This window comes from Macrotis lagotis, chromosome 1 (assembly GCF_037893015.1).
Source record: "Macrotis lagotis isolate mMagLag1 chromosome 1, bilby.v1.9.chrom.fasta, whole genome shotgun sequence".
NCBI classification, from domain to species: Eukaryota; Metazoa; Chordata; class Mammalia; order Peramelemorphia; family Peramelidae; genus Macrotis; species Macrotis lagotis.
In genome coordinates this window covers 904,643,251-904,667,340 of record NC_133658.1, presented here as the reverse complement: position 1 = coordinate 904,667,340, position 24,090 = coordinate 904,643,251, and the positions used below count along the sequence as shown (strand labels likewise).

The 24,090-nt window shown below is 43.7% G+C and overlaps 1 protein-coding gene across 1 annotated transcript in view; it reads left to right on the top strand.

The window, feature by feature from the left end:
- The first annotated feature begins 11,605 nt into the window (after nucleotides 1–11,605).
- LOC141509564 (rho GTPase-activating protein 35-like) overlaps nucleotides 11,606–24,090 on the top strand; it is an 88,416-nt gene continuing 75,931 nt past the window's right edge. Inside the window, 1 exon segment of the mRNA XM_074219187.1 lies at nucleotides 11,606–24,090. This exon segment is cut by the window's right edge and continues 21,438 nt beyond it. The gene's annotated coding sequence lies outside the window, so the exon portion shown is untranslated.

The following is a 24,090-nucleotide window of genomic DNA, read 5'->3' as shown; positions in this document are numbered from 1 at the left end:
CAGCACCACCTTCTGTCCTGGCCCATCACCCCCCCATGGCTAGGGCCCACCCTTCCTAATTCCAGATTCATAAGCAGCCCAGTGGATGGAGCATTTTGGAGCTAGGAGGATTGGAGTTCCAATCTGGCCTCTGACAATTGACACTAATTAGCTGCATGACCCTGGCCAAGTCACTGGTTGTCTTGCATCTGGCCATCTCCAGTCATTCTGATTCATATCTGGTCACTGGGCACAGGATGACTCTGGCGAAGGGCATTCAGCACAGGCCCCTCACTCAAATCCAATTCAAGGGAGCCCCGGTCTGGTGAGTTATCACCTGGTGGGCACTGTCATTTTTTGCTTTGGATGACTAGTACTAAGAAAAACATAAAATAAATCTGAGTTGTGTGTAGGTGTTTCTTTTTTTTGCAAGGTGATGGGGTTAAGTGGCTTGCCCAAGGCCACAGGGCTAGGGAATTAGTAAGCGTCTGAGGCCAACTCAGGTCCTCCTGACCCCAGGGCTGGTGCTCTATCCACTGCCCCACCTCGCCGCCCCTCATGTAGGGATTTCTTTGCTGGCCTCCCATCGGGGCCGGGGCCGCCTGGTTTTCCCTCCCCCGGTGCCCGCCTGGCACAAGGAGGGGCTCCATGAACGTGGCTCGGCCCAGCTGGTGCGGGCCCTCCCGGTGAGAGCAGGCAGCTCCGCACAAGTCGGCCCGGCTTCCAGGGCCCGGGCCCGGGCGGCTGGCCCGGAGGGCACTCCCTTCTGGCGGGAGGGAGCCTGGCAGAGGCCGGCCTGCCTCGGGAGCTCCGCAGCGCCTCGAGGGCGGGCTGGCCCGTGGTCCGGCCCAGGCAGGGCCGCTTCCTTCCCGTCGCCGGCTCCGGCTGCACGGAGGCTCTGGCCAGGCCCGGGGCCGCCCGGGGCCCCGCGCCGCCCGGCCCGGCCTCACAGGGCGGCCCGGCCGGTGCCCGGTCTCTGCTGCCGCGGGAGAACACGCGCTGGCCGGCCCCGCCCTCGGGGGGCGGGGCCCGGAGCCCGAGCCCCTGATTGGGCGGCAGAGGCCACGCCCCAGGCTCGCCAAGTCCCTCTCGGGCCGCGGCCCTGCCCCGGCCCAGCCCTCCCGCCTGGGCTTCGGGTTCCCCAAGGCGGCTCCGGCGCGCGCCCCCTCCTCCCGCCCCCCACGGGGGGGGGGGCTGCGGCTCGGGCCCGCCCCGCGTCCTCATTGGCGGACGACGCCTCGCGCGAGCCGGTGGGGTTCGCGCTGGGCCGATGCCCTCCCCTTCCCTCCGCGGCTCCGAGCGCGTGCTCTCCCCGGCCCGGGGCGCCCCGGTGCCTCCCGCGGCCCCCGCCCCGCTGCGGCTAGCGCCCCGCGGGCGCGCACGCTCGCAGGCCACGCCCCCTCGCGCCGGGCCGGCGTGCGCGCGCCCGGGCCTCTCCCCCGACTCTGCCCCCGCCCCCCGGCCTCGCGCCGGGTCTCGCGCCCCCTCCGCGCCCCTCCCCCCCGGCCCGTCTCGGCGGCGGTTGGCCGGGGCTCCTCGCGCGTGCGCCTGCTGGCGCCGGGGCTCCCGCTCCCCTCCCCGCCCCTCCGCCACCTTCCCACGGCCCGGCGGCGCGCGCTCGGTGGGGCGGGCAGGGCAGGGCTGCGGCGCGGTGCGGCCTCGCCCCTCCCCCCGCGGCGGCGCGGCCCCTCCCCCCGCCGGGCGGCGGCAGCAGCAGGAGCGGCAGCGGCGGCGGCAGCGGCGGCGGCAGCAGCAGAGAACATGGCGCCGGGGCCGCCGCCGCCTCCGCCCGCCCGAGCGCCCAGGCCCGGCCCGCTCTGAGCCCGGTGAGTGCGGGGCCCGCGCGGGGCGGCTGGGGCGGGCCGGGGGCGCCCGGGAGGGCTGGGGGCGCCGGGGCCCCTCCCCCATCGGGGGCGCCGGGGGGGCCCGGGGCCGGCGCCCCCCGCTCCGCCGGCTCCTCGGGCCCAGATTTCGAGCTTGGAACAATGGCGGCGTGCTTGGGGGTGGGGGGGCGGCCCCTGGAGCCCCGGGGCCCGGGCTCCCCCCGGAGCCCGGGGGGACGGCCCTCCCCTCCCCCTCCGCGGGCTCGCCGCGCCCCGCGCGGCCCCCGGCCCTCCGCGACCCCAGCGCGTTCCCCGATTCCGCGAGGGGCTTCCCTTGTCTTTGATTCCGGCCCCTTCCCCCACGCCCCCCACCCCAGCCGGACCGTGCCAGAGGCCGGCTGTTGTTCGCTGGGTGGGCCCCCACGGACCCTCCTTGTGGGGGGCGCTCGGGGTCCCCGGGGGCCTGGGCAGCACCGTTCCCTGCCGGTGGCTTTTGTACCTTGGCCTTCCTGCCCCTACAAAATGGTGATGTCAAAAAGATTGGGAAAGTGCCCGCCAGTTGTTTGTGGAAGGGAGAGTGCCCCACGTCGGGCAGGTCCTTGCCCTCCGGGCTCCCGGCTGGACCCCATGGGGTGTGTGTGCCCGGAGCTTCCACTGCTCTCTTCCCTCTGAGGAGCTCACCTGTCAGGATGCCCAGGGCCGGGAGGTTGGGGTGCCTGCCTGCACTTACTCTCAGCCTTTCCTTCATCTGTTTTTAGGAGCTCCGTATGGTATTTGTATGTCGTGTCTCATTTGAAGAGTTTGGGGGGATCTGGTAGAAGAAACCTGGACGTTGGGAGACATGGGTTCGGATCTGCATTTTTTAGTTCAGATCTGGGGCCTTTTTAGGCTCAGTTTCTTCATCTCTAGAGATAATATAGTCCCTCCCAGGAGCAGCTGAATGGTTCAGGGCAAAGAACCCTCTGGACAAGGATTCAAGAAGGCTTCAGACGCTAGCTGCGTAACCTTGGGCAAGTCACTTCACTTTGGGTTTCTTCATCTGTAATATGGGGACTAAAAAAATCACATCATCTGAAACTGAATCCTCAGAGGTGATTTGTCCAAGGTCACATAGTGAGTTAATGCAGACAGGATTTGAACCTACCTTCTCAAACATCAAACAAAAAAACAGACTCCGATATGCTGCCGTCACTTGTGGAAGAGGCCGTGGAAATCAAATTGTCCAGGCCCTTTTTTATATTTGGGGAAACCAAAGCAACTTGTTCCTGGACTAGTGGTTAGCACCAACTGGGAACTTAGCTTACTGTACCACTCTGCCTCACAATTCTTATTCCGTCCTTGACGGAGGAGTTGGGTTTTGACTCCTTGGACAGAGGAGAGTCTTTTTTTTAAAAGTGATTTTTTTATAAAATTAAATCAATCTGGGAGTTTTTTGTACCCTTAGGGCAATTGCTTATTAGAGCATTGAGCATCTGTGAGGGCCTGTAAGTGAACCACCGATTTAAAGAAATAGTTCTGTGTGAACACTTTTCAGATGAAGAGCCATATTCAGGATGATCCACAGAATTGAACCATTGATTCCTCTGCAGCTCAGGAATCTGTGTGAGGTACTGTGTGAGAGTGTGGGAAGAACCCCCAGGCCTGGGGTCTAGCTCCGGCTCTGCAGCTTTGGGGAAGGCTGTTTCCCCTTTTGGAAAATGAGGGGCATGATAAGTGGTCTTCCAAAGGTTCTAGCACTAAAAATTGTGTGGTTCTAGAGAAGACTAGCTTCAAGGATGCAGAGAACCCAGTGGTGTGCATGTGAGGCTTTGTCAGTGTTTGTCTGGACACTTGGGCAGGTAGGTGGTTGCTGGATAATTCTATGAATTTATTTTAATTAGGAAGCTTACCCTGTCATAAAACATTCCGAATTTTTCTTAATGTGAATGTGGTAGAAGAGATCACAAGTTCTAAGCCTCTGGAGATGTTTTCCTTACAGATTAGCGGCTGTCATGTGGTCTTTTGCGTATATTCTCTTTGGAGCTTCATGGTGACCTGTGATACAGGTGCTCGACAGCCCTATCCTTTTAGAGATGAGATAGTACCATTGGGGCAGCTGGAAGGGCCCAAACCCTCCAGTGCTCATATTGTAGATCTTGACATGTAAGAGCCATGTGTGCTCCTGGGGAAGCCCTAGTCCCCTTTGGAACCTGTTTTTTTCACCCATAGGTCTTGGACTGGACAATCTCAGTTCCTTGCCTAGTTAAATTTTAATGATCCTAAGACTTCCTTAAAGTCATATAGTAAGGGACAGAACCAGGCCCTGAAGCTGGGTCTCATGGCTCTCCATTATCCCATCTGTTTTCTGTCCATTATCCCATCCTTGTCTGTAGGAACTTTGGAGAGCTTCCCTTGTGTTTTGAAACAATGTCCAGGTTGTTCCTGTGAGCTCCTAACTCAGGTTCACACAATAGGAGTCAAATAAAGGCACAGGGGTTGGATTTTTCTTGACCTGATGATTGATACACCTAAGACCATCCATCAGCTTTCCTAGATAGATTCAGTAGACCCAACCAGATAATGTCTTTGACTTTTTCAATACAGAATTCTGAGGTGTCAGTCTGGGCTGTCTGCATCAGCTAATGTGGCAGCTGGGGCTCTTTGTTTTCAAAGTGTTGGCATTTCTTCATCTGAGAGTCTCTTTGGAAGGCCTCTGAAGATGAGACTGTGGCATTGGGTAGAAACAGATCTGATTCAAGCTTTTCTCTTTAATCATTCTTCTCTCATTTCTTTCCTTCCCCCTTTTCTTTCTCCATTTCAGCACAATTCAGTCCCAAGACCTTTGGGGTGCTGTACATTGGCATAAGCCTAAAAATAAATGGGGCTTCAGTGGAATAGGGGAAAAGACTCTTTAAGATTTTACTAGTGTGGGGGGAAGGGAGTTCTTGAGAAATGCATGTCAGTGATGCAAGGGTGGGAACAGATTTTGTCACAACCTTTTTTTGCATCCATCCCTTGTTCCTGTTAACTTAGTGAAAGTCTTCATCAGTCCCTGCCTGGAATAATGAAGAAGATCCAGTCTTCAGACCTGGCAGGAGGGGTAGAGATTACTTGGTGTCTCTAGTTCACCTGCTGGTTCTGAAGCAGCCGTGCCCAGGACATGGCTGGTCATCGTGGAGAGTGGCAGCGGGCAAAACCTCTTTGTGCTTCCTGAAGTGAGCATATTGGAAGATAGACCAAAAGGGATCTTCAAGGTCCTTTTCCAGGTTAGCCATGTTCCTAGGTGCCATAGGCTATGCTCTAAGCCCGATTTACAGTGCCAGAGGGAAACTGTCCTTGCTGTAAGGGGGTTTGTATTCTCACTGGAGAGAACTCAGTTACATTCAGTCACATTCAGATGAGATGCAAGGACACTGGCCTTTGTGGGGTCAGGAAAGGTTTCTTGTAGCAGGTGTTATGGAGACAGCCAGAGAGATGGGAAATGTATTGTATATTGTAATTTTCTTTAAGGAGCAATTTGGCTAAACCAAAAAGTACCTGAAAGAGAGATATGTGCCATAAGGCTGGCAAGTCAGAGAGCTGACAAACAGCAGAGTTTATAATCTACCTGTGGTAGGCAGTTAATAAATACTTACTGAATTGAAACAAGGAAGTCCCTGATTGGCAAAAAACACCAGTTTGGCAGGATTGTAGAGGACCTGAGGAGGAGTAATGTGTAATGAGTCTACAAATGTAAGTTGGGGCCGGGTTGTGAGGGCTTTAAAATGTTAGAATAGTTTATTTGATACTAAAGGTGATAGGAAGCCATTGGAATGAATTGAGAAGGGAACTGACTTGTGCTTGGGGTACATCACTTTGCCAATCCTGTGATTAGCTCTAGATTACCAAGGAGAGAGGTGGTCAGCAGTCTGGCTACCTAAAGAACAGCAGTAGCAAGAAGTCAGAGATGCAAGGGGCCTGAATTAGACTGGAAACTGAAGACTAAGACGCAGAAGGCTGCCCTCCCATAACATTTTTTTCTACAGAGACGCAGGCCTGCTATTTCTCTGTTTAACATGAAAATCCCAATCCCACCCCCATGTGCCCATGAATTTAGAACTGGAAGTGGTAAAACTCTTCATGAAATGGAAGCTCTGAAACAGGTCCCAGGAAGTATGTGACAGGCTTCCCATTTAGCTGCCCTTCTTTGAGATGTGCTGACATAGGGCCTAGAGGGAGGACAAGGGTTCTAATCCCAGGGTTTGTAAACTGGCTTTTAAAGATATTTTCCACAACTATGTTACACTCTAATTGGTTTCCACTGTAATCTTGATATATTATATTTTATAAATTCCTTGAGCTTCATGTTTCTGAAAACCGGTAAGGGAGGGTCTTTAAGTTTCATCAGACTGATTGCCAAAGGGATCCAATAAACAAAAAAAGGTGAAGAATCCCCAAGGCTGAAGAGATCTTTATGGCACCTTTGCAGACATGCAGAAACCAGGTCCAGAGTCAAGACCCAGAGGGGCAAGATGCCTTTGCCCTAGGGGGCTTGACTTTCAAATCCCCCTTTTAGCTGTGGATAGTTTTTAAAAGTCCAACAAACAATAATTTTCTGAGTGATCTATATAGAAATTTGTTTATAATGTGGAAAATGGTAGGGGTTGGGGAAGACTCTCTATGTTGGGGACCATGGAATATACCTTATTTGAAGAACAATACCAATTTTTTCACTCAGTGACCTTGTTGATCTCGAATCTCAAAGAGCAGTGGTTTGAATAGAACTTGGATTGTTGGTATTAAGAACAAACAAATCTCGTATGTTGATTTTTTGAAAAGTTTTACTTCTGTTGGATATAATAAGCTTTACTTTGCCTTCATGAAGGTGAATTATTCTTGTAAATAACTTAGAGCATAATGTGTATTTATTTCAACTGAAGATGAGGATTATTTTTTTCTTATCCTCTTTATTGTAACTAACATTCCTATGTTAAGAAACAAATTTTGATAGTAGGATTATGCATTTGTAGGCACTTTTATATGTTTTTTGATTTTGCTAGTACCTCTGGATCTCCTTTTGCAGTTGTGCTGCATGTTGGCCACTGGAGGAGAGGAGTGTGGTGATTTTCTTTGCACAGTCATATTCCACCATTAAGCCAAGGGAACAGTTTGGATACAAAAAATCAGGAGGGTCTAGTGAACTGGACTCCAGACTTACTGTCCTCAGTCTCCTATAACAAGGCAACCAGAAAAGCTACTGGGATCTTAGGCTACCTTGAAAGAGGCATCATTTTCAGGACCGGGGAGATTGTGGTCCCCTTGCTCTTGACTTGAGACTGAATGTTGAGTGCTTTTTGAGTTTTGGGTGACATATCCAGAGAAAGTGAGGACAGGGAGGAGCCTGGAGAATGGGTCCTAAGAGTATCTGCTCGAAGAATCCTGGGGCTGACCGTGGTGGACTTGGTCAAGTGTCTGCAGCCCTAGCTCTCTGTCATGTGGAAAAGAGTTTAGATCAGTTTTGTTTGGGTCCAGCCAACAATAACCAGGAGTATGTTGGGAGGAAGTCACAGAGAGGAAGAGGTTGGCGCATTAATGGAAAAAACTAACAGCTGTACTTTTAAAAGTAGAATGAATTGTCTTGGGAGATAGTTTTTCTTCATCCATGGTCTTGTACATAATTCAATGTAGGTTGTCTCCCCCATAAGACTGTGAGCTCCTTGAGGGCAGGGCCTGTCGCTGACCTTTTTTTGGATCTCCAGTGCTTAACATAGTGCCTGGTTATAACAGCAGAGTAGTTGTTGACAGACTAGCATTGAGGGGAGCCAGGAAAGACATCTTGCAGATGGTTGGATTGGAGCTGAGACTTGAGGGAAACCAGGAAGCGGAAGTGACAAGAGAAAATGTCAGACAAGAGGCTAACTGGTGTAGCCAACACAGCAGAGAGGCCAGTGTCCATGGATTGTAGCATAGTTGGAGGGCAGCAGATTGCAAGGAGGGGGCATCTTCTGAAAGTCTGTAAAAACCAAGCACGATTTAATATTTGACTTGGAAGGAATAGGAAGCCACTGAAATTTATTGAATAGTAGGAAGTGAGGTGGTTTTGGAAGACCACTTTGGTCGTTAAGGGGAAAGATGGACTGGAGTGAGGAGAAAATTGAGACAGAGAGAGACCAAGAGCAGCTATTCCAATTGTCCAGGGCCTGCACTTGAGTGTTGGTAATATTTATGTATAGTGTCTAGGGTAATATTTATGTATGGTGTCTAGGGAACATCCTATTCAAGATTTCTAGTAGGCCATTGAAGATGACAGACTAGAGGTTAGAAGAGAGGTTAAGGCTGGAGAAGTAGATCTGAGAATCATCTGCCTAGAGACGGTAAACTGAATCCATGGGAATCATGTGAAATAAAGTCCTGACTACTCCAAGCTCTCAGCATTTTCTGAGTTCCAAAAAGTCCCTACCTCTTAATATTTTTTTTTTTTTTTTAGTTTTTGCAAGGCATTGGGGTTCAGTGGCTTGCCCAAGGCCACACAGCTAGGTAATTATTAAGTGTCTGAGGCTGGATTTGAACTCAGATACTCCTGACTCCAGGGCTGGTGCTCTATCCACTATGCCACCTAGCTGCCCCGTACCTCTTAATATTCTTAAAGTCTTAATCACCTAAGACTAGTAGGCCTCTACTACTTCTTTCTGTCCCAAAGGGCAATGACTAATTTTTACTGTTTTCTGTTCTCTATTGTGCTTTTGTACAAATGATTATCAATTGAAAGGTGTACTTGAAAATGTTTCTTATGACCACCAGTCCAGATCCAGTGCCTTGTTCACTCTACTGTGTTACCAGGATTAAGCACAGGAACTCTTAATAAATGACCAAATTCATTTCTCTTGAGGGGGAAAAAAATCTGTAAAATATATTTGTATTACATACTTGAACAAAAAAGCCAGTTTTCTCATCTGTCAATGAAGAAAAGGTCAAAATTGGGGTTGTTCTTCTCTGGTGGACGGAACTGTCCTGCAGGTTGATTATTCTAATCCTGATAGACTTTGGATACTCAAATTCAGACTAAACAAAATGATTGCCATTAATTGCCACCGATATGAAAGTGCCTTTTGTTTAGCAACAAATTGTGTACATGTTAAAAGTAGGTAATGAATTAATAGGAGATTTTATTTGCTTCCTGGATGCTAAATTTTTGGGCTATATAACATACTTGCTCTTCAAGGGAATGATTTCCCTCAGGGTAGTTCTAAAAGGCCTTGTGATAATAGGTATTTTAATCCAAAGTAATGAAGACCTGATAAAGCTTTTTGAGATTATAGTTTGACCCCCTTGGCAGAGATGCCACTATTGTGATATAATTCTTTTTTTAAAGATTTAATTTTGAGTTTTATAATTTTATAATTTTCCCCCTAATCTTACATTCCTTCTCCACCCCCCCAGAAGGCAATTTGTCAGTCTTTACATTGTTTCCATTGTATACATTGATCCAAATTGAGTGTGATGAGAGAGAAATCATGTCCTTAAGGAAGAAACAAAGTATAAGAGATAGCAGAATCAGACAATAAGGTGTCAGTTTTTTTTTTTCTAAATTTAAGGTAATAGTCCTTGGTCCTTGTTTACACTCCACAGTTATTTTTCTGGATATAGATGTCATTCTCCATTGCAGACAGCCCCAAATTGTCCCTGATTGTTGCACTGATGGAATGAGCAAGTCCATCCAGGTTGATCATCACTCCCATGTTGCTGTTAGAGTGCACAGTGTTTTTCTGGTTCTGCTCATCTCAGTCAGCATGTGATATAATTCTTAATGACTTGAATTCATCAATTAATTTTTTTAGTCATCTGGCTGGTAGGAGATTATTTTTCCATTAGTCAATTAAAGAATAAAACTTGCAGTTATCCGAGAAATCCAAAAAAGGTTCCAGATCGTTAGAATAGTTAGTCTCTGAAACTACACTTGATTCATAAGCAACTACTGGATACAAAGACATAGAGATGGTGACATTTGTTAAAGTAGCAAGTGGATTTGATATTCTACTTATTTTTATTTTAAGTTTCATGCTCGGGATAATTAACAGTTGTCCTTAGCGCTGAATCTACTTGTGTTGAGAATGTCTTTACTTTTTTGAATTGTGTTTCATTTGGATATGGTTTTGTGGATGTGCTTGTTCATCTTAACCTTGTTGTTTTAGCCTTTCTAGGAAAAGGGCACACAGCATTAGACGGGCAGCAGTTACTTGGCTTGGCCACAATGTCTTTATAATTTCAGGAGCCCCACTGTAGTTAGAATAGCTTGAGGTGAGAGAGGTCTTCGAATCCTTTGCTCATTTAGTCCACATAACAGCTCAGTGAAACAGGATAGCTCACTTTGATATGGCACTTAGCCCAACAATCTATGAGATGGGGTGGGGGATGTCATAGTTGTGAGGGACCTTGGAGGGCTCAGGAGGGCTGAAAGAGACTTGCCTAGGCTATGTCAGTGGCAGCTTCAGGACTCAAGCCCATGACAAGATGAAACAAAGCACTGTTCAGATGATTATATCTGATTCATTTTTCTCAGTATCTAATACCTGTAATTATCACATTAGAAAAAGTGGTCACCTTTTGTTAACCCTCAACTTTCCCTTTTGTCGTCAAGTTGATTTTTGACTTGTTGAGCAATGAGAAAAACTCCAAGATTCTCTTTAGTAAGAGATAGAAATCCTTTTCCTTCATTGGCCATAGGCAGAAGTCCTGAAAGCTGGGCATGGTGGTCCATCCTAGTAATCTCTGTGGAAGAGGGAGACTGAGGCAAGGATCAAGCAAGCTCACAATGTGGTGAGCAGAGGAGGCACAAAGTCCAGCAACCTTAAATCAGGGTGGGAAGATTGGGCACCAAGCCACCCGAGGGAAAACCCAGCATGTCTGGTTGGAAATAAAAGGAGTGTCCCAAAGCATCCGTGCTAATGAGCACTCAGAATTGGACAGGGAGTCCAGCTTGGACAAGATGGGAAGGTCCAGTCTGAGAAGAAAAGACATGGTCCTGAACAAGCCAAGAAGAAAAGAAAGGGTAACATTTTTGCCTTCTCATAATCTAATGATAAGTAGGAGACTTTTCTCTCTTGGATAGGAGGTCTGATTGCTGTAAACCTGTGGAGATTTAGATCATCTGCTCTTTTCCCAAAGGAATGTAGCCGGTTTAGTTTAGTCTTCCATCCTGGCTTCCCATAGGGACAGAATAGTAAACCAACTGAATGATTAGGCTGTTTATTTTTTGTTTAGGTTTTTGCAAGGCAAATGGGGTTAAGTGGCTTGCCCAAGGCCACACAGCTAGGTAATTATTAAGTGTCTGAGACCGGATTTGAACCCAGGTACTCCTGACTCCAGGGCCGGTGCTTTATCCACTGCGCCACCGAGCCGCCCCATTAGGCTATTTTCTGTGAATTCTGAATTGATCCTTCAGTTGTACTCTACCCATTACAATATCACATTTCATTTGACAAGGACTGTGAAGATAAACTAGACATTGACTTACTCATGATGACTCTACCTGGATTCATCTCCTTTTGTTAAATGGTCATCTACCTGTTACTTAGATGTCATCAGTGACTGAGAACCTAACACCATAGGAGCATTTTATTTGAAATGATGAATCACTCTCCTTTTTAAAACCTTCAAATCTTTCTATTGAGCATGTCTTATTGGACAGACCATTAGAATCATGACTTCTTATTTTTTCCTGGATAAAAGTTAAATTAGGCATCAAGAATAGTTTCCTGGGGCGGCTCGGTGGCGCAGTGGATAAAGCACCTGCCCTGGAGTCAGGAGTACCTGGGTTCAAATCCGGACTCAGACACTTAATAATTTCCTAGCTGTGTGGCCTTGGGCAAGCCACTTAATAACCCCATTTGCCTTGCAAAAACTTAAAAAAAAAAAAGAATAGTTTCCTAACTATAAATATTCTTTAAGGATCCTGAAATAAATTGCTAGAGAAAATTCAGTTTCACAAACAGGGTTTTATAAGTAATAAGTGCTCAAAATGGAACCAAAACCTTCTAGTTTCTTCCCTTTTTTCTATCCCAGGCAAGGAATCTCAAGAATTGGAAGATGTCAGAGGACATCCAAGTCAGAGTAGCTGCCATTTCCTAGCATTGGACATGCATTCTGGGATCAACAATATGTCATTGTCCACAGACCCTCCAAACTTTTAGCTAGAGTGCTTCTCAGATGGCAGGACCTCATTTCTATGGGTCTTAACTATCACAAAAACCTTTCTTAAGCAATAGTTAGTACAGATATTAACCTTATTATACAGATGAGAGGTTTGCCCCAGTCACCTAAGTTGCTGAACTCAAATCTAGGGTTTCTGACTTTTGAGTACCATGGTCTTGCTCATTATGGGATGATACTTTGCGTACCCTAAGTAGCCATTGTACATTGAGGCGGTAATTTTACCTGTTGGCCCTGTTTATCGGGAGATTTCACTTTTTTTGAAGGTTCTTTGGGTGCAACATATTTTATTGTTTTTCTCCCTGAATTCCTTGCTTATTTAACTGTGTTAAAGATTTCCAGGAAATCCAAGGAATTTCCATTCCTCACTCTTCCCTTCCCTATCCCCACCCCCACCCCACCTTTTTTTCCCCAGAGAGTCCTCCTCTGGCCTTTATATTGATGTCTCCAAATTTGGACCTCTTAATAGTGTATATTACTAACCTGTTGCTGAATCCTTTCAGTACTTTTATTCTTGTCAGGTTTTGCTGATGGATTATTGAAATCATCTGAATAAATCAGTGAATTTACCCTACTAATGTTCTTGGTGAAATGACTCCATACATAGAATTGTCAATTTTCCATGAATGCTGTGGCCACTACTGGGTTTATTCTGATTTCTATAAGCAAAAGTTAAAAACTGTCATGGGTTGTTGTGATTTACTAAGGTATAGGTCTCAAGAACTCAACATTTGATTTATATTTGCATGAATTTGAATAAAGTTTAAATTCTTAAGTATTTAATGCAGCATTTAATAAGAATAGAAGGCAATAAGTCATTTTATGTCAGATTCCTTTATACTTATAAGAGTGAGGCATTCCAGTTGTTTTATCACAATGGAATTCTGTTCAAACATTAAGGGGGGAGATTGAAGAGTATACCACAGAAGGATTAGTTTTAGCAACTGGGGTATGGATGATACAGAGTAGGTACTTCATGGAGCTAGGGGCTGAAGAAGAGAGGAGTACGATGACATGAACACAAATAATTGTACTGTGAAATAGAAACTAGATGCATAAGAGAGGGTCAAGCTATCTTTTCAGGGGTGGAGAAGGAAGGATCCTTTTTGACTAGCAGACTTTCGCTGAGGGAGTTGATCTTTGAAGAACAGGTAATATCTTTTTTTTTTTTAAGATTTTGCAAGGCAATAGGTTTAAGTGACTTGCCCAAGGCCACACGGCTAGGTAATTATTAAGTGTCTGAGGCCAGATTTGAACTCAAGTACTCCTGACTCCTGGGTGGGTGCTCTATCCACTGCGCCACCTAGCTGCCCCAAACACGTAATATCTTGATGGTTCCTCAGGGGATGAGAAAATATTATAGATAGGAAAGTGAATCAGTAAGCAGAATACATTAGGGAAGAAAAGGTGGGTTCCCCCCAAAAGCAAAAAGTCAGTCCATGCCCACAAAATGCTTACCTCCAAGAACCTTAGAAATGACTGGGATGGGGGTGGCTCGGTGGCGCAGTGGATAAAGCACAGGCCCTGGAGTCAGGAGTACCTGGGTTCAAATCCTGTCTCAGACACTTAATAATTACCTAGTGTGGCCTTGGGCAAGCCACTTAACCCCATTTGCCTTGCAAAAACTTAAAAAAAAAAAGGAATGACTGGGATGGACCCTTCACTGTCTTTTGGTTATTAACAGATTAATGTCCAAAAAGGAGGTAACTGATCCAGATTTACACATCTCGTCAACATCAGGACTCCTTACTCCCAGTTCTGTGCTCTTTCTGGTGTTCCATACTACACTACTACTACTTTCTGAAACCTTTTTCAGTTTCTCAGGTGACTTCATTGTTATTCTAAAACTGACTAATGGGAAAAAAAATTACCTACTAGCCAGATGACTAAAGAAATTAATCAGTGAATTCAAATCATTTAAAATCACATCAAAATAGAATCATCTCTGCCAAGGCATCCAGCTACAATCTTAAAAGCTTTATAGGGTCTTTATTACATGGATTAAAATACCTGTTATCCCAAGGCCTTTTCAGACTTCTCAAAGAGATATTCCCTTGAAGGGGGTAAGTGTCTTACAGATCCAAAAAAACCTAGTATACAGGAAGGAATGACTCTTTTTCTTGACTTGGTGAATTCTTATCTAACGTAGGGATCTGGATATTTTCAAGAATAAATCTTTACTTTTGAGCTTTTCTCTTGCTTTGGTAGAAATGCATTTGTTAATTGAAATGGAGTTAGGTTTGTTCTGTGAGGAGTCCATTTCCTGGATAAAAGCAAGGCCCAGAGTGGCTCAGGATGGTGACTCACTGAAATTTTACTATTTACCAAATTTGAGATATATCAACATAATATATCTACAAACGTTTCTTTTTTTTTTTAGGTTGTTTTTTTTTGCAAGGCAAATGGGGTTAAGTGGCTTGCCCAAGGCCACAAGGCTAGATAATTATTAAGTGTTCCAGACCGGATTTGAACCCAGGTACTCCTGACTCCAAGGCTGGTGCTTTATCCACTATGCCACCTAGCCGCCCCTCTACAAACGTTTCATTTCTAAGTGATGAATTGTCAGACAAAGTCTGAATATATAAAGGATTTGTTACTTCAGGCTGATTCTGAGATGGAATAGTTTAGCTCAAAAGTATGTGAACTTTTATAAATATACTGGTATCTAAAAAGTATGTACATGTGAAAAGATAAAATCATAAACTATTAGAGGTTGGGAAGGGGTCTTGGAATAGACAATGTCAGAACTACAAGGGACTTTAGGGATAAGTCACATTTTCAATGTTAGAAAGCACCTTAAAAATTTAAAAATGGAATGTTATAGTTATAGATGGATCAGATTATGATAATAGCAAACATTTGCACTCTACTTTTACTATTTGCACAGTCCTGAGAGGAGGGTAGTTTCACTCACTATCCATATTTTACAGAAGAAAGAAATGGAGGTTCTGAAAAGTAACAGCTGGCAAATATTAGAGATGGAACTGAAAGCCAGCAAGCCTTCAAAGTAATTCTCTGCTCTTGTTCCAGTATCATACTAATTTTATTAGAAAACTTACTATTTTATAGAAAAATTCCAAAAATGATTTAAATGGCAAACAGCAAAGTGTTGAGGGAAGAGAGATAGACAAGCTATATGTAACTTATAACTTGCTAGAACAGAATATTCTTAGAAGATTGTCTATATGTGCATATAGAAGATTGTATTTATTTCCTCCCTCTTGAGGGAAATTACAAATTCTTCCCAAATCTTTTGGAAAAGAACAAATATTTATCAAATGAGCAGAGAGTGAATAACCTCAACAAGACCCTTGGACTAGGCTGTTTACTGAACATAGCTGGAAAGATCACTACAGGGCAATATGAACAACACTTTCAGATTGTTATCTTCATTAGACAGCTAACTTCCTTTCCCTTTATGATGAGGCTGAGTCATGTTCTAGCTCCTTAATTTTATTTTTCCAACAAGATGACAAAGTGGGACAATCCGGAAGGGAGGAGCAAAGTCCTCAGTTCTCTAGGGAGCAGTTTAGTGATCAGATATTTACATAGTCCTTAGAAGACAACAGTATTTTTTTATGACAAGTGCCTGAGGTAGAGAGTATTGGTATCTGCTTTCTCCTTTTACTGATGAGGAAACAGGTTTTGAGTGATGCTCATGACCAGGGATGAATGTCAGAGCTAGGACTGAAGCCACATCTCCTTGCCCTGTACTTTCCTGCCTCTCTCTGCCACTTTTGGGGGTCAGGGGACCCAAATAGATATCTGCATCCTGCGGGGCACTGCTCCCTACTGATTGGACAGACAACCTTTGGATAAGTCCTTCATTAGAAATCGATTGTAAGTTGTATATATCCTCTTAGGTCCCTTCCAACTTTAAATGGAGGTGCCTGTAATCTGGTAAAAGTCCAGGTAATTGGAAGTCACCGGAGCTTTTGGTGTTACCTTAGATCAGAAAATGACCATTCAAAGTACTGAGAGAATATTTTTTTTAAGTTTTTTTTTTTTTTTGCAAGGCAAATGGGGTTAAGTGGCTTGCCCAAGGCCACACAACTAGGTAATTATTAAGTGTTTGAGACCGGATTTGAACCCAGGTACTCCTGACTCCAGGGCTGGTGCTTTATCCACTGTGCCACCTAGAAACCCATTTTGTTTTGTTTAATCTAGAATTTAGAGGTGACACACTGGCATTCCTAGGGCTTGTTTTTCCACACCTAAGATGTATTGCTGTGACTGAATTAGCAGGGCTGGTTTTGGGTCCCAGCTTGGTAGGACCTACTCCTGCTTGGGCTCCACTGGCAGAGTCTGATAAGGAAGGAGCTACCTTGTGCCATATTGAGACACTGAGGAAGACCTGAAGGACTGGGCATATAGCAAAGATGACAGGTCTGGGTCCACTACTGGCTCTGCCCCAACGGTACCTAGAGGACCTTGAGCAACTCTCTTCGCTTGAGGTCAGCTTCAAGGTCCTTTTCCAACTAAACATTCTCTGATAGTATAGACCAAGGCTGGGACCTTCCTTCTTCAGGTAAAGTACTGCCTGTGATGCCCCTGCTCCCCCAGGTTTAGCACGGTGCTTTCCCCAAGGACGTTTGTTAGAGAAGTAGCTCAGCTTGTTGTTGGGGATATAAAGGAATTGGGCAGGGCAGATGCTCATGGAAGCTCAGAACTTTGGTTATGTTTAAATTGTTTTGCTTAGGTGACAGGTTTTGTAGTCTAAAGAATGGTGGATGGGTATTTGGGGGATTTTGATACAAGTCTCAACGCTCAGTCATTAATAAACTGTGGGACCTTGGGTGAGTGATCTCTTGCCCTAATTTTCCTAACTATAAAATCAAGGGAATTATTCCCTTCCCAAAGATGTTGTAGAGAGAATCTGTTTCTGCATTAAGGTGACTTTTTTTTTTTTTTTTTTTAGATTTTTCAAGGCAGTGAGGTTGTGGCTTGCCCAAGGCCACACGGATAGGTAATTATTAAGTGTCTGAGGTTGGATTTGAACCCAGGTACTCCTGACTCCAAGGCCGGTGCTCTATTCACTGTACCACCTAGCTGCCCCTAAGATGACTTCTTTCTATCCTGTTCAGTTCTGAGAGTGTGATCTGTAAAATAGGGATAATGAGAACTCTCCTCCTATCACCCTGGGTCAGAGTTGTAGTGTGGATCAGAAGAGATCATCTAGAAGAAAGTTCCTTGAAGATTATAAAATAAAGCATTATACAAATATAATTATGATACTTATTTCTTTTAAAGATATCCATGATCATTCACCAACCTAGATTGCAATCCTGAGTTCCAGAATTTAGCTGTTTGAGACTTTGTCCTTGCAAGAAAGATGTCAGCAGAGTCAGTGCTCCAAGCCTTTCTGGCTTAGTAAGCTTTTGACAACTCGGGTACCATGAACAGGCATGGGCTACTCTTACAGGAGGATTTTAGGGAAGGATGACCAGTCACACTTAGATGACTCTTAGAGTCTTACCAAGTTATCAAGTAGAGTCTCATTGTTCCCACTTTACAGTTCCAGGTGGCAGAAGCTCAGACAGGGAAGTGATCTTTAGATCAGTTAAGTGGGTGGCAAAGGTAGCCCTTGGATTTCTGAGCTTTGCATTTGAGGTTTAATTGCTTCAATTTGAGCTGAAAGCACATGTTATGCTAGTAAAGTGAGCCTCTTGAATATAACTTCAGCACTTTTCTCCTCCATACCATGTTGGAGATTCTAATCTGAGAATGGGAGACCATGTTAGTTGTAACGGGTAGGGGCAGCTAGGTGACAGCTGTGGATAGAGCACCAGTGCTGGGGTCAGGAGTACCAGAGTTCAACTCCAAACTCAGACACTTATTAATACCTAGCTGTGTGACCTTAGGCAGGTCACTTACCTCCATTGTCTTTTTTTTATTAGGTTTTTGCAAGGCAATGGGTTAAGTGGCTTGCCCAAGGCTACACGGATAGGTAATTATTAAGTGTTTGAGGTTGGAGTTGAACCCAGGTACTCCTGACTCCAAGGCCGGTGCTCTATTCACTGCACCACTAGCTGCCCCTTAACTACATTGTCTTGCAAAAAGAGCAACAACAAATTGTAATGGAGTAACTAATGCAAGGATCACAGACCTTGGAGTCAGAAGAACTGGGTGCCATGATGATGGCCTTGGACAAATCCAGTGTTTTTCCCATCATGCTTTTCCTATCTTTGCTGAGTTTTCCCTATCAGGATTTCATGAATTAGAATCATTTCACATATTTACTAGAGAAACTGCCACTTGCTTAGATGAGCCAATCTCATGAATTCTTTGTGCACATCATTCATTGCAAGCAAAATGAAGCCTTTAGGATCATGGCAAAGGTCCCTCAGAACTCAGTGCTAAACTAGATTTCAGAAGTTCCTTTTGGGATTAATTTCCTAAATATGATATAAGAGGAAGGAACAGTGGATTGAGGAATCACATGATATCACGTTTACTGGCTAGATTTCTTTTTTTCTAGGACCAGGCCTTCAAACCAAATCACTCTGGCTCTCCTTGACTGATCAACAATAGGTCACAGGCCAGGCTCTATCTTTTGGTTAATGCTTGGGCTTTGGTGGCTCAGGGTATAAATAGCAGTTGTTTTTGTTTTAGCCAGAAACCCGAGGGTCTTCTCCTCTTAGATTGATTTTGTTGTTGTTGTTGACTATGTTAAAGTGGTCATTCTTTGCCTCATTTCTTACCTAGCCATTTATCACTGAATGGGTATTGTCTCTGTGGAACTAAGCCTGTTAAAGATCTTAGCTTAAAAAGATCAAGATCTCCCCCCTCTATCCAGGGTCATCTCCAGTTGTCCTCATCCGAATCTGGCCACTAGATCCAGATGACTCCAAAGGAGAAAGTGAGGCACAGCCCTCCTCATTCAAATCCAGTTCATGTGCTTATCATGGCATCACCTCCCTGATTTCATGGTCTTCTTTGAGAAGGAAGGACAAGCAGCAATCAACAATCTGTGAGGATTGAATGAGAAGGCAAAGGGGAAGCTGCTCAGGGCTTGGTAAAACCTCAGAGGCTCATGATGGTTACTATGTCTTTAGAAAGGGACTCCTTTAGCCTGGAAGAGCATTTTATACTGAAGGGGTTTCCCTGAGAAGAACTACTGAGGAGATCATGGTAAAGCTGAGGTTTTTAGAATATAGGATATGAGAGCTGGAATACCCCAAGGTTGTGAAGGATGATGGGGCCATTAGAGATCTCATCCATTTCTCTTCACAGATGGTAGGGCTGGTCTGGGAAATGATTGGGCCAAGACACACAGGATCTATGAAAGGAATGACAGATTTACTCTCCTTCTTAATGAATAGCCATCATCAAGCATTTATGAAGTGCTTACTATTGTGTCAGACACTGTGCTGAGTACTGGGAATATAAAGAAAGACAGAAATGCGTTCCTTGCCCTCAAAGAACTTACATTTGAATGGGGGAGAAAACGTGAAAATAGCAACATCTATTGAAAATTGTTACAGTTTGTAAATAGGTTACCCATAGGTCTGGGGGAGCAGAAATCAAGGAAGAATTACAGCAGAAGGCAGAGGGAAGATATTTTGCAGGCATGGGGGGGGGGGGAGAGCCAGTGTGTGGAAGGAGTAAAGAAGGCTGAGCAGCTAGAGTCAAACTAGGAAAGGGTCGGTCAGGTCATGAAAGACTTTGTGCCACACACTGAGGATTTGATATTGGCCTAGAGGCATAGGGAGCCATTTAATCTCCCTTCTCAATATCTTCAGAAAGAATTGGCATCTGCTCTTTGGAGACCTTGGAATTTTTTTTTTTCACACAATGAGGCTTTATTGATTTTGAGAATTTAAGATTTTGAAAATTTACAAAATGTTTCTAAGATGGGATTCCCAGGGACCAGTTTCCATGAAGAAACAAAAATAATTTATAATGTGAATATTTTTTGTTTTATATCTTAGGGTCTTCTGAAATGCTTTGTTTCCTTGAAGTCTTTTTTATTGATATTTTATTTTTACAAATACATGTTATAAAAGTTTTTCAACATTCATCCATATGCATATTTTTAAGTTACAAAATTTCTTTTCACCCTCCCTTCCCACCTGCATCCCCCCAGTGGCAAACAGTCAGTTTAACTTTGTACATACATATTTGTGGTAAACATATTTATAGATTAGTCATTTTTGGTCTGAGGAATTAGGATTAAGGGAAAGAGCTACATAAGAGATATTTTTTATAAGTGTTCATCAGATTCTGAAGGGACTTTTAAAATTTTTTTCTTTTTTTGATTTTGTTTTGTTTTCTTCCTTTGGAGGGGATAACATTGTCCATAGCCAGTCTAATACAGATGTTTTCAGTCTCTGAATTTCTGAGAAGAGCCATTTCCATCAAGCTGATCATCTCACAATGTTCTTGTTAATGTATACATTGTTCTCTTGGTTCTGCTCCCTTTGCTCAGCATCAGATCCTGTAACTCATTCCATGTTTCTCTAGAATTCGACCATTTATGGTTTCTTATAGAACAATAATATTACATAGTATTCATGTACCATGACTTGTTTAGCTATTCCACAACTGATGGGTTCCCCTCAATTTCCAATTCTTTGCCACTACCTAAAGAGCTGCTATAAATAATTTGGAAATGTGGGACTTTTCCCATTTTTTATTTCTTCTGGATATAGGCCTAGAATTGGAATTGCTGGGTCAAAGGAAATGAAGATTTTAATTGCTCTTTAGGCATAGTTCCATATTGTTCTCCAGAATGGTTGGATCTATTTACAATTCCACCATTAATTCATTAATATCCCAGTCTTCCTACAACCTCTCCAGCATTGATCATTTTCCTTTTTTCCTCATCTTAGCCAGTCTGATAGGTGTGAGGTATGCAGTGATACCTCATAGTTGTTTTAATTTGCATTTGTCTTGATCAATAATGATTTGGAACATTTTTTCATACAATTGTATATAACTTTAATAGCTTCATTTGAAAACTGTCTATTCATATCCTTTGACCATTTATCAGTTGGGGAATGACTTGAGACCCAAGAATCTCTACTGAAATTGTCATTTTGAGTATAGATTCAAAATCTAGTTATGTATGAGGGAAATTGGTCCCTGCACCCTGAAAATGGAGAGAAAAGGATGAAAATGGGTGCACTCTGACTCTGAAATGATTTACCACAGATTTTAGTAGCTTGGAGACAAAGTCAGCTTCCTCTTTAATTATCAGATCTGATCAGTCAAACAGATTTGGACCTACTGGATCTAAAGAATACAATCTCTAAATCAGAGAATAAAAACCAAAGGACTTGGGCAACGAAATAATATTCCTGAATACTTTCTGTTTATAAGTAAAACTCCCATTTCTAATTGATCTTTGAAGCTGTTTACCTCTTTTTTCTTTTGGACTTTAAAATGGAATTGATTTTGTGGAGTAATACTCTGCTAGAGCTATACGAAGAAAACTTTCCCCTCTACCAGAAGATCAGTGCCTGCATGTGACATGGTGAACTGAGCCCATTTGCTGGGGCTTTTTCAGTTTCCACTGAACTGGGAGTGTGGGGGGAGGGTTGCTTGTCCTGTTGACTTCGTTTTGGGCTACTTTCTTTTCATAATAAATATTTTATCTTTAGAGATTTAGGAATAATTTTAAAATGGAAACCCTTAGATTTTGTGCAACTTCATTTGGTGTTTGGTTCATAGAAAAGAACTGTTTTGTTTTTAATGGTGAAGTTACGTAACTACTTTTTTCTAATTGATGTTTTCTTGGGGAAGATTTTTTGCAGGTAGCTAAGAAGGTTTTTTTGATTTAAGCTGGTGTTGTGCTCAAAGGACATTCAAGGTCATCCATCTCCCCCCCCCCCCCTTGCCTTAACCTTTCTTTGGTCTTCAAACAAAGTGTGCAAGAGTGAATTAAGGTGTTGTTTGGAATTTTCAAAGGGCATTAATTTTGGGAAAGAAATTTGTAGGGTCCACAGGATTTGCAGTTGGAAAGGGCCTTATAGTTTTGTCTATTCAGAAATATTTTACAAATGAAGAAGCTGAGGTCCCTCAAGCAAAATGATTTGCCTGTGGTCATTGAGGTCATGACTCCTGCTAGGAAGCCAAGGACTTCCGCACTAGGCTGTGCCTAGTGTACTTTCTTGTCATTCTCCTCCATCTGAAAAATACTGGTTGGAATTTCTCAAGTTCAATTAGTAAGTAGGTTGAGTGGATAGAGAGTCAATCTTAGAGTCTTGATAGACTTGGTATCACTCCAAGAGGCCTGGATAGTCACCTGGCCTTTCAGGGGTCTGGGCAACCCTTGGAGATTCTCAACTATGGATTAGCCAGCAGTCTGCTTTGGTTGAGGATGTTTTTTAACTGGGAATTCTCTGAACTTTTGAAATCACAGATTCAGATAAAAAGGGAATCACAACATTGTGTATAATGTAAGGAACCCAGGGTTTGGGATTAGAAGCCCTGGGTTCACACTACCACCCCTGCCTATGCTAGCTCTACTAGGCTAGTCCTGTGACTTTACTGGGCCTAGAGTGTCTTAATTTGAATAAATGAGATGGTAATTATCTTCTCTACCTTGCAGGGCTGTTGTGAGACTTAAATGATCTATGTGAAATTATTTTTAACTCTAAATTAATAGACATGTGTAAGCTATAATTACTAATATTCATGAGATTGGTCTCGTTTACCAGTTCTGAATTTGGGAACAGTGTCTACTGTTGACTGTGGATGAAACTGCTTGCACTGTTCATTCAACTAAACTGTTGTTAGTATGCTTTCAAGAGACAACATGATTGCAAAACTCTGGAGTAAAGATTAAAATACCTCTTTTAACTCATTTTTACACAATTTTTTTTTAAGGACTAAAAATGTTGAAGGCTGAATTAAGATGCTGAGTCTTGATTTCATCATCTGTGAAATGGAGATAACACTACCTATCCTGCCTAATTTGCAGAGATGTTGTAAGAATTTGAATAGGACAGAGTGAAAAGAGCGAGTGAATCATTTAAACTTGCAATCCACCAGAGGATCTCTGACCTTATTGATAGGGGTATTCACATCATCCTCATCATCCTGTCCTATGGGAGATACTCTTATCCATGGCCTCCTATATATGTAGAGCCCTTAGGGGTTACTAAGAGCCTTCCTTTGCTTCTCCTGACACTTGGTGAATTCTAGGAGAGCACATGAGGCTGTCCATCTGTTATCTCTTGTTATCTCTTGACAGGTTCTTGTAGCATTTTTTTTCCTGGTTTTCTCTGATGATATCCTTTATATTGCTTGCACTTCATCATCATTATTTGTAGGTTCACATTTATAAGTCAAGCTTCATTGCCCATTGAGTTATTCTCTAGTTGTTCAGAATTTGTTTAATAATTATCAATAAGTTGTATAATTATGATTTTCCCCAGGTACCATCCTCTGACCAACTGGCTTGAATTGAATGAGAGATGCATAGATAATTCATATCACTGTAAATCTTGAAATGCTGACTTTTATAGAACCCCTATAAGTTTGCAAAGTGAGTTGTTAATATTTGATACCCCTCCATGTCTTATTTCATGAATTGAATTTATAGAAAGTTTCATTAGCTTAGTCACTAATATTCTGATGCTGTCTTTTTTTTTTCAAGGCAAACGGGGTTAAGTGGCTTGCCCAAGGCCACACGGCTAGATAATTATTAAGTGTCTGAGACCAGATTTGAACCCAGGTACTTCTGACTCCAGGGCCGGTGCTTTATCCACTACGCCACTTAGCCGCCCCTGATGCTGTCTTTGAATTTAACTAAAGGCACTTATGTAGCACTTATTTTGTGTCAGATAGTGTTCTAGAATTTTACAAATATTTCATTTTTTCCTCATGACAACCCTGCAAGGTAGGTACAATTGTTATCCTCATTTTACTATGGAGGAAACTGAGGCAGGCATTAAGTGACTTCACCAGGGTCATACAGCTAGGATGTACCTGAGACCAGATTTGACTGTCTTTCTGATTCTAGACTCAGAGTTCCCTGCATTGTATCACCTCACTTTTCCTTCCATGTGGAGCCCTGACTTGAAGCCTTTCCACATGGGTAGGTCTTCTTAGCTTCATGTATATAGTCTTGAAAACCCAAGGTCACTCTTCATTCAATGTGGTGGCAAAAAAATGT